The sequence below is a fragment of the Mus pahari genome, chromosome 8, assembly GCF_900095145.1.
Source record: "Mus pahari chromosome 8, PAHARI_EIJ_v1.1, whole genome shotgun sequence".
NCBI lineage: Eukaryota > Metazoa > Chordata > Mammalia > Rodentia > Muridae > Mus > Mus pahari.
The window spans coordinates 90,190,629-90,202,298 of record NC_034597.1 but is presented as its reverse complement, the minus strand read 5'-3'; positions in this window follow the sequence as shown (position 1 = coordinate 90,202,298).

Genomic DNA, 11,670 nt, shown 5'->3' with positions numbered 1-11,670 from the left:
ACTGGGCAGAGTTGAAGACAAAAGACAACAGTGGGAATTAGCCTAATAAAATCATTCAAATTTTTACTGAGCCTGGTCATTGCTCATGAGAGTGCTTGCCCTTGTGAATTCACAGACAACTAACATCCGGATCACACGCACATTTCTTGTGCTTTCTAGCAGCATAATTAACAAGAATCACTGCTAGAAAGTAGATAAAGATTATAATATATATAACAATAATTACAATGATCCCATCTCTAATTACTCCATGTCAACCCATAAAAAAGCATCCTTCAGGGATAACGATGAGAGGATTATGGTGTTGGCAGCCCTTACATAAAGGTATTCAGACAGAATGGTTCAATTCTGTATTTGGACATGAAAGCCAGGGAAGGGAGAAAAGCCACAATGTTATAGATAATGGTTAGGAAAGGAATGAAATGGGGGAAATGCGAGTACCAGAAAGCCCATGAAGAACTTCCTGAGGTGCATTCCACCATCAGCAGACAGATTGGAGTTCTCAGGGCAGCTTGTGGAGGAGGGGAGCTTTGCCCTAGAGCACTAGGGCAGGGTTCCCCAATGTATCTTCAGATTCTGTTGAATGGTTAACCAGCCAAGAAGGGAGAGACAAGACGAGAAGCTCCTGTTTCTTATCGACCTTCCCCCTGGATGGGCAGACATGTCATTAAGAGATCAACTGAGATGGCAACTTTCAAAACATGGGGCCAAACCAGCAATTTAAAGAGCAGTGGGTTATTTTCTGCCAACCGTAAAGATCTTAAGATGTTTCTGAATCTCTCTTTTCTTCTTCTTCTTTTTTTTTCTTTTTGCTTTTTGAACCTAAAGAAGAGTTTTACACCATCACACTCAAATTATTCACATAAATTTAAGGCATTTCTTTCTCTCAGGGTCTCTCATTACAGCTGGAATTAGGCAGCCATATTGCAATTCTCCAAGTGAGAGCAATGACATCAAAGGGACTTACCCTAGAATTAGCTTTAAAATAATCTATTGGGGCTCCTGGGAAAGAAGGAATGAGCCTGTGTTTACAGAAATTCTCTCCCTGAAGCTCAGTGAAATGAACAAAATAAAGACGACATTTTTCCTAGAAAGTTATTTTTAGTAAGGATAATCAAAGCCAAAAATAACCAAGTCTCCTTTCCCCTACAATGTATTTATGGTTTTCTTTATGTCTTTCTGCTTGGGCAAAGAATTTCTACCTAATCTCCCACTAACTATATTCAATAGGAGAAAACAACCTTCCTATGGGCTCAGTTTGTTCTCCTAAAAAGATGGGGAAAGACTTAACTATTATTCATACTCTAGAACTGTGATAACTGCCAAGTATTTGGGTGTAACCTGTAATCTCAGGTACAGTCCGGAGCAGGGGGAATATAGGCGTGAAGTCAATCTGGGCAATATTGGAACCCTAGTCCAAAAGATCAAAAATATAAAAAGTAATGAAAAAGATATAATTAAAAGATTAAACTACAGGGCTGGAGAGATGGCTCAGAGGTTAGGAATGCTGACTGCTCTCCCAGAGGTCCTGGGTTCAATTCCCAGCAACCACATGGTGGCTCACAACCATCTGTAATGGGATCCAATTCCCTCTCCTGGAGTGTCTGAAGACAGCAAGCTCACATACATGAAATAAATAAAAATGAGTTGTTTAAATTAAAAAAAAAAAGATTACACTATAGAGCTGACTGGTCCTCAAAACAAGAGGCTCAGGTTGTACCAGTCTTTACCATTTGATCACAGTGGTATCAAGCAATCTATCACCTCTTCACAGTGAGGAGAAGCTTTAAATGCACCACAAGCTGGGTTTCCTGACTTCACTCACGGTTCCAGTACGACCAGGAAATTTGTCTTTAGGGTAGCAGGTCCTCCCAGCCTAAAAGTTAGAACATACTTGCCAAATAACCAGCTCAGTCAGAAGACTCTCCGAGAAAGAAGGTGAGGTGCTTTTCAGAGATTGGGGATCAGTTAGAGTGTTCAAAGGGATCAGGAACCAAACCACAGGGTCTCTGTTTAGTGTTTTGTGAGTTCTTGGACTAGAAATAGAAATGGCTCTATTATAGACCTCATTGGTTCCTGTGGGTCAAAAGATACTAGTCAGACCAAACTAGTCCAGTCCATTGTAATTGAAGTTAAAAAAAAAAAATCCACAGAACTAGAGCTATCTGTAGACAGAGAAGACATCTGTCTATCTATGTCTTTATTTCTGTTAGTGAAGCAATCAATTAGGGGAGGACTCACTGTCTAAAACTCTGATATGGCTCAGTCACACAGCACACAGACACACACACACACACACAAACACACACATTCATGTACACATGCATCCATGATCTTCTGCTAGATCTTAACAACATGAATAATAATTTGGGGGGCATACAAGCAGAAGAATTAAGGGTGAAAGCTTGAAGCTTTGTTGCATTAATCATGGAAGGGAAAGATTCATTGCTAGAATGTTGACAACTATTTCATTCTGCAACTGTAGATATTCGCCATCTCTATCTCTTCCACCATAATTCAAACTCTGAAGTGTGTACCCTTATATGGAGTCTTCTCATTGCAGTCAAGAGTAGGTAGTAAGTACAATGTTTTCCAAATAGAGAAATAAGCCCTCAGAAAGTTCTATAAAATATTTCATGTGAAGAAACAAGATTAAAATCCATTCTAATCCAAAACTAATTCCCTTCTCAGTTGTAGAAACTTAGGGTAAAGGGCTGTACATTAGCTTTTCCATAGTGGTACTTGAGGAGTGACTAATGTCCAACATTAGTGAGACAAAGGACCACTGGGAAGGACCACTGCCTGTCACAGATGGGGAGACTGAAGCCAAAACTGAGACACTAACAGAAGCCGACAACTGAAGCAAGATGAACGGTGACACATGCTCTTGAGAAGGCTTGGCGAGGCTCTGGGAAAGTGGGTAAGCAATAGAATGGACCAGTGGTAGTATAGATTGGGAGGCCAAATTAGGACTGAGGTTGAGTCAAACCTGAACTACATGTAAGATATCAAAAGAACAAATGAGAGAGAAGAGAAGAAAGAGAGGGGGAGAGAGAGAGGTGAGAGGAAGAGAGAGAGAGGAAGGGAAGGGAGAAGGAATAATAATTTGCTGTAAACATTATAATGAAGGAATAATTTTATGTCGTTTTGTTTGTTTGTTTGTTTGTTTGTTTGTTTGTAAATGCTGCTTTTATTTTCTCAGATGAAGGGATAAGATGAGAGCCATACTCAAGCTGTGCAAATATGGGGCTTGGGCTGAGCCCAGGGCATTTCTGTCTCTGTTCTAACTCTCCCTAGGCTTATGCCTGGGAGCTAATCTTCCAAGAGGATTGATTCAATCTGGCTTCTCTCAGCTTCTGATTGAATTGCTCTGCTTGGCCTCACACTAACTCTGGCAATCTGTTCTAATCTTCTGGCTCCTCACGCTCTCTGGCTCGTTCTGCCTTCACCTGTGTCAAGCTTGTTCTCTCTGCAACTTAGCTCTGTAAAACTGTCCCAGCAAAACTGCCACACATACACACCTCTACCTCCAACTCTACCTCCTCCTCTCTCTCTCTCTGTCTGTCTCTGTCTGTCTGTCTCTGTCTCTCTCTAACTCTGTCTGTCTCTGTCTCTGTCTCTCTCTGTCTCTCTCTGTCTCTTTTCTGTGTTGTTCTCATGAGATGTGGGCATATCCCATCTCTGATGAATCACTCTGTCAGACTTTCTCTGATTCATCACTTCCAAACATGGCTGCTTCCTTCCACAAACTAACCTTATTTTCATGGTGAAGGATTAAAGATATGTATGTACTAAGGGTGTGTCTATACTCCAGTCAGATCATACCGTAATCCATAATGAGTCTGCATTCCAGCTGGATCACATAGGAGTCGAAGGTCTTTGGATATGAGCCTTGCCAGAGCAGCCAAGTTGCTGAACTAAAATTCCTCATCTGTTTCTTTCTTTCCTTTGTGTTTTGTATGCATTATAATGTAGGGGTGTGCCTGTGTATCTTGCATGTATATGCGGAAGGCCAAAGGTCAACATTGGGTATCATCCTCTAACTTTCTCTACCTTACAGTTCATTGAGGGTCTCTCACTGACCCTGGAGCTGGATGATCTAGTTAGACTGACCGCAATGCTTAGGGGAGCCTCCTGTCTCCAGGTCCCCAGCGCTGGGGCTTCCACGCATGCGCCACCAGGCCCAGCTTTGTGCGTGGGTGCTGGGGACCGAACTCAGGTCCTCACACTTACACAGCCCCTCAGGTTACAGGTTTGTTTCTTAAGAGATTTAAAAATTCTTCAGCCGGGCGTGGTGGCGCACGCCTTTAATCCCAGCACTTGGGAGAAAGAGGTAGATGGATTTCTGAGTTCGAGGCCAGCCTGGTCTACAAAATGAGTTCCAGGACAGCCAGGGCTACACAGGGAAACCCTGTCTCGAAAAACCAAAAATAAATAAATAATTAATTAATTTAAAAAAAAATTCTTCAAACTATCACCATTGTACCTGTCTTTTTTTTTTTTTTTTTTTCCTTTTGAGATGAGGTCTGTGTGGTCCAGGCTGACTAGGAACTCACTATACAGGTCTTCTAACGCAGCCTTTTAAGTAAAGTGAGCCTTTAAAAAGCATGTGCTCTCAATACCCAGTGTTCAGAAAAAAATAATTCATAGTAATTATTTCCCAAAGGAATTGCTTACCCATAAAGCACTACTACCTAGAAAGAAGTTTGTGAGGTGCTAAATGGAAGGAACTTCTTCCTGTGCATAGATAAATCACTCAAAGTCAGATGCCAGCGTTCCCTCTGCTTACTGCTGTACTGAATAGACTTTCTACCTCGGTAGGCCAGTGGTTGCACATCAGTGCGATCCCCGCCCTAAGCATCATTTCTGGTTTTATCTCTTGAAAGGAGCTCCAGGCTTACATTTCTTAGGGCTCTTAAAAGCACGCTTAGTTAGGAGCATTTTAAATTAAAAGTATACTTACAGACAATTATGAGATTTAGAGAAGAAAGGAGAAAAAGTTTTCAAAGGAAAATCCAGCAGGATCCTCGGGTACACAAACATAGACTTGCACGGCTTTGAGTGGCGCGGGTGACATTTTGGGTAACATTTGTGCATGCCTTTCTACCAGGACTTGGAAGGCATGAGAGAAACTGCAGAATGCCTCATGCTGTCATCTCCCAGTGCCAGGCCCAAAGAGTGACTACGGACTGGTAAGAGAAGACCCAAGCTCTGAAGTCTTGTCCTTATTGATGATTGAAATCCAGGTTGACGAGGTCTGCAAAATCGACTTGATTTTATTTTGGTTGCAAAATTTAGTTCTTGCTTTTTCTATTAACTTCTTCCTTTCTGTCCACACAAGCTCCAGAATAAAAGCCAAGTGGGGTTCCACTCCCTTCACTGTTTTTGAAACAGTAATGTACGCAAAGAACCATTCTTGGCTTCCCTGTTATGAAGACATGGGCAATCTACAGAGACACAGACCTTGCTGAGTGGCTTCCAAATTCCAGGCCTCAGAATGGTATTCTTAATACAAGAATTCCAACTGTAAAAAGCAGGACTCTCACATATTCTTGTCTGCAAAGCACTCATTAAAAAAAAAAAAAAAGTAAAGTAGGTTTACCCTACACCCATCTATTAACTAACTTGGGCTAGCCGTGCAATTCTAACACCACCTGGAAACCCACCCAAATTTAAATATGCATAAAAGAAGCATCAATAATAACAATAATTTGAAATGTTAAAATAATGACTTACAGTGATTTCAATCCTATAAATGTAGCTACAACGATATATACATATATATATACATACATATATATAAATATTAACATACTTCACCTACAAAAGTAAAGGATTCAGATAAAAATGTTTTCCTAATGAGCAGTGTACTTAGGTTTAGGATTATTACTGAAAAGATCAAAATTCTAATCATCCTCCCTAAATTGCATGTCTGCTAACTTCAGTTGTTTTGATTTTTTTTCCAGTTAAATCATTTCTAAAAAGCAGAAATATCCTGGGCTCTTTGGTGCATGGGAATGAAAGGTGATCTATTCTTTCCATCTCCTTATTAAATTCTCTTTTAAAAGGTAAATCTGGGTGATTCGGGAGATAAACTTTGGAACTGCTTTCAATGGAGCCTATTGTTGTATGTGTGATGGGAGTAATGATAAATGCCAAATCAATGCCAGCTTTTATGTACTGCATTAATAATTCTCTTACAAAACCTGCATCAAAGTACTTTTGCTTAAGGTATTGAATTGTACCTAGACTACTCAGTGCCAAGAATAAGACAAGGCCTCTCACGGAAAATCTGAGCTCTGGGCTGAGGAGACGGCTCAGTGAGTAGAAATCCTTTCTACCAACCTAAAGTCCCTGGGCCCACATGGTAGAAGGAGACAATAAAATTTCATGAGTTTGTCTTCTGACCTTTCGAATATGTGTGCCTCCTTACCCCGTAAATAAACTCAGTGAAGCAGAGGAGGCAAACCAGCCTGAGTTCTGTTTACAATGGAGTGACTTCAGGCCATTGTCAAAGGTTCTGAGAACTCTCTTTTAATAGAATCACATTTTGCATCATTACTGCAATGTACGTCATCAGTGAAGTGCTGAGAACAGCAGAATTCCATTTATGAAGGTCAGAAAGTTTAGAATGAAACGGTTCCCATAATACATCTACTTAAGGGACACCCAGCTTTGGATATCCTTTTGGTGCCATGACCAAGGCATCGTGTGTTAGAATTTAACCCCATTGTAAGATGTAAAATGAGATCAGAATATACTGTTCAGATGTGCACCATTGTGCAACCTTTGTGGTGATGAGAGTTAAAATCCTTAGCATGGTGCCCCCATGACTAGATCCTGGTGTTGCTTCTCATATGTGATGGCTAGTCTTGGTTGCCCAGTTGACTACATCTGGAATAAACTACAATCCTGAACACTTGTGAGAGATTATTTTTGCTTAGGTGAATTCACTTCTAGTCCAGACCTTTGAGGTAGGAAGACACACACTTTTGATTTAGATCTGGAAGCTGCAAGGCACACCTTTAGTCTGGGCTACACCTTGGGCTCAGAGCCTATCTCTAGGAAGAGCATGGAAGAAGGAAGCTTGTGCCTTCTGCTCACTCTCACCGTCCTACCAAGTTTGTTCCTTCGCTAGTATTAGGACCTACTTCTTCAGAATTCCAGCACCTCCTGAAGACCAGCAGAGAGATATAGCCCTGTGGACTGAGCAACTTCAACGTTCTTGTACTTTCTGTTCATAGCCTGACCTTGTTGGATTTAGTTGAACAGTAGTCTGTAAGTGACTCTAATACATCGTGTGTGTGTGTGTGTGTGTGTGTGTGTGTGTGTGTGTGTGTGTGTGTGTGTGTGTGTGTGTGAAGAGATTCATTCTATAAGAGAATCCTGGCTAATACACCATGCCATTTCCTCCACTGGCTACAGGCTCTGGAAGCAAGAAGACCATCACCAACTACTTAACCTTACACTCCCGAGCCATGAACCAAAAAGAAACTTCTTTCCTTAACACCTAAGCACATCGTGGTCATGTATTATTGACAACATAAGGCACATTGCTACGGTGGGAAATGGTCCTTCTGGGTACTAGGAAAGCTCTTTTCCTCTCTTAAAAAGCCCTTCAGCTAGAATCTGCAAGTTCTGTGGAAAATGTACCCCTTCTTGATGTCCACAGTCAGCAATAATTCAACTGGACTCCAAAAAAAAAAATCAGTAAAAATTCTCAAAGTGTGGTCATGGAACCTACAACTTTAGAATCATCAGGGTAGTGGCTAAAAATAGTACAATTTTCAGCACCTGCCAGCTGAGTTGAAATTTGCGTTAACAAGATCTAGGATTTCATGTGCTCACTGAAGCTTGAAGTGTGCAGGGGGGACAATGCCCCCACACACCCTGGGTCTCTCTGTCATCTCTTTCTTCCCTAAAGGACTTTCAAATCCCTCTGGTGATTGTGCCAGCTAAGACTTCATTTCCCTTGCTCAACTAAGTGCTTGGAAGCTTTCTGTACTCCCTGAAGCATGTCTTCTCCTGTTCACTTCTCAGTCCACTGTAGAGAGGGGGATCTGGCTGGGACTACGTGTCAAGTGGTGTCAAGTGTGGCACAGAACTCTGAAGATGAAGTTTTGTCCTCACATAATAACTAAAGTTGACCTTGGAGATGGATGATGCTATCCTAAGTTTCCAATTCCAATATATTTTGCTGTCAAATAGAAGAATCTGGTTGTTATCTTTAAGTGAGATATTAAAGATTTTACCTAAGTAGAAAATAGTGCTACTCTTCTGAAAGAAAACCATTTTTGTATAAAAATGGAGTGGGGGATTGAAGAAGAATGGGCTCCATTGGCTCATAGGTTTGAATACTTAGTTGCCAGGGAGTGGCACTAGTTTGGAAGGATTAGGAGGTGTGGCCTTGTTGGAGGAAGTGTGTCACTGGAGGTGGAGATTTCAAAAGCCCATGTCAGGCCCAGTCTTTTCTCTGCCTGCTGCCTACACACTAGGACGTAGAACTCTCAGTTTCTTCCCCAGTGCCACCTCCCTCAGCCTGGATGCCCTCAGGCTCCTTGTCGAGATGACAATGGACTAAGCTGCTGAAGCTGTAAGCAACCTCCCCAATTAAATTCTGTTATACGAGCTACCTTGATCATGGTGTCTCTTTACAGCAATAGAACAGTGACTCAGACAACTGGTCTTGATAAAGCCATGTGCAGTAGCAGCTACCATTAATTTCAGGAGGAGGAGACAGATGATGCTTAAGGAGCCCAGGTCACAGACTTACAAATGTAGGTGTTCTTGAGCAGGTAGACAGACGAGAATGTAACAGATTTGGCAGTCTTTGTTTCCTGCCACCTCTCTTAAGTGGGTAGCTTTGAGGAGAGGGAACTCCGTCTTCTCTCCCAGTGTGGTCCCATCTTAGGGGGCTCTTTTATAGTGGTATGCACCCAGCTTATGGATGGGATTGTCCCCACCTCCCTAAGGTCCAGTTTTCTTCCTTCTAGAGATGTGGTAGTTTAAAGGTACCACAACTTTGTCCTTGTCCACCTCCTTCCCCAGATCACGCTAAGCAGCCCCCGAATCCTACCTGAGAGACACTGACAGACTGTGTTTGCTACTGGAAGATGTTACGCTTGGAGGTGATTTGTTACAAGGCAGTAGATAACCAATATAAGCAGAGGGAAGAAGTCTTGCCTGGATGCCGGCCTTTTCACTCATGTATCATGGAGAAGGGGACGACACCTATATCAGCCGAACATGAGGTCTTGGAACTCAGAAGGAAGAACACAGCTGGGTGTGTCCCAGCAAGTGCAGAAACATGGCCCTTATAGGAACAGCACAGATGGTTACTAAGACCTTGACAGCTGACTCACGCAGGCAGGAGACTGGCAGATTAGGACATTACATATCCTTCGTTTAGGGCTCCAGCTGCGAGGTTCTCTGGACACCCAGAGGTGAAGCCTGCATTAGACAGACTGCTTCCTAGAAAGTGGCTCAGGAGGAAATGACAAAGATGTCATCTGTCGGGAGCTTACTTGTCAGGCACAGTTAACTTAGAATGCTCACTTATGGAGGTCAGAGGGTAGGTAGGGGTGGCCTTATTTAAGGCCTGCTTCAGCTGCAAGGGTCCTGGCAGAGGACACTAGGATAGAAAGCTCCTCACCATACAGGAGTACACATACATGGAATACAAGAGACGTGTCCTTTTGCGGAGTAGGGGGTGGGGTGAATGGACAGACTCTCCAAGGTGGCAAGCCAGGGGAAACTGTTTGTTTCCTTGGTTTTGGTTTTTGTTCGTTTGTTTGTTTTGTTTTGTTTGTTTGTTTGTTTTCCAGGACAGGGCTTCTCTGTGTAACCTTCGCTGTCCTGGAACACACTCCATAGACCAGGATGGTTTCTAACTCACATCTTCCTGCCTCTGCCTCCCAAGTGCTGGGATTAAAAGCACGCACCACCACCACCGCCCCGTGGGGAAACAGTTTCCTGACTCAACACAACCTCCATGTCTCAAATTCATTCCCCGTTGTGGGTCCAGAAGGAAGCCACTATGCTACAGACAATGATCTGATGGGGGAGAGGGTGTTCTTCTCCCACTCACAACCTCCTCGCTTCAGCTGGAGTCAGAGTCCACAGGATGCCACCACCATCCTGTGTGTGAAGAATCACAAGCCTTGACCTTGAAGAATCAAGCTCAGGGTACAAGGCGGTCCTAAGCAAACTTTTTATGCCAAGAGCAACGCGACTTAGGTTTTTCCAAGAGTCTGTGAAATAAAATTTTTTTACTGAAAACCTATCTAAAAATAGGTCTGTAGTCATCCTAAAAATAAGTTGTCTCTCCTCTGATAAGAGGAGTGACAGATATGATCAGACCAGCATGTGAGGTAACTTTGGAAAATGGCCTGGTTGAAGAACCTGAAGGACAGAGAGTATAGGAAAGAGAAAGGAGGGAGGGAGGGAGGGAGGGAGGGAGGGAGGGAGGGAAGGAGAGAGGGAGGGAAGGAGAGAGGGAGGGAGAGACGGAGGGACAGAGGGACGGAGGGACCGAAGGACGGAGGGACAGAGGGACGGAGGGACGGAGGGACAGGGAGAGGGAGGAAGGGGACAATAGGAAGGGCAAGAAAACTGGAAGAACACACTTTTTTCAGCCAGTGCGTATTGATCTCAGCAGATTCAAAGTAGGTGATGCAGTTCTTTCTCAGCAACACTCTAAGTCAAGTAAGGTCTGCTGGGTTTCCAAACCATGACTGCTGAGGCTGGCTACTGGGGTGGCTCAGTCTTCTTTAGAGGCCACTGGTAGAATTCTCAGGCAGATGCTGTGACCAAGCAGTAGGCCCAAGGGTTGTCACTACAGATGACTACTCTGGAAACAGATAGACCTCATCGGGCATCTCAGAGCAAAGTGGACTCCGCCAACAAGACGAAGGCAGGGAAAGTGGCGGACAGGCAAAGACCAAAGGGCTCCCTTTGGGTGTCAGGCTATGCTAATGAATTAGCTAAAGGAATGGAGAAGTGAAGTATCATATCTAAGACAGAAGCCTTCTTCTCAGAGAAAAGGGAGAGGCTGATGATGTCATATGTCCCAGGAGTGCCACCAGAGGTACAGGAGGTACAGAAGCTGTGCCCAGGTGCTGAGGACAGACACCTCCAACGACAGAACAACCAGTTTACTTTGTTTTATCACTCTTCCTGACTGGCTTAACATCCCACACTGAGCACCAGTTCAACAGCTATTTGAACCCCTTGATTTTTTTTTTCAGTAGCAGGAACTCCTGAATGCCCCCCTCAATGCATTCCATTTAAAATGCTGTTAAGTCATACTTGTGTCCCAGCTACACACAAGTCAGGGGTACAAGGGTCAGTTAAGCTGTACAAGACGCCCTGCCTTGCCCCCGAGCCCCCCCCATCCACCCCCAACCTGCAGCTTTTGAACTGCTGAGCCCTCTCTTCAGCACAGATAGAGAAGTTCTTGGTTAGTCTAGGTAAGAGAGTAAAATCTTGTCAGGAAGAGATGTGGCAGGCAGGGAGAGGGGAGAAGGGGGAAAGAGAAGAGAGAGGGAGGAGAAAGGAGGAGAGAAAGAGGGAGGGAAAGATTGAAGAAGGAAGGGAAGAAAGAGGGAGGGAGAGAGGGGGAGGGAGGGAGACAGAGAGAGAGGGAGGGAGGGAGAGAGAGAGGGAGGGAGG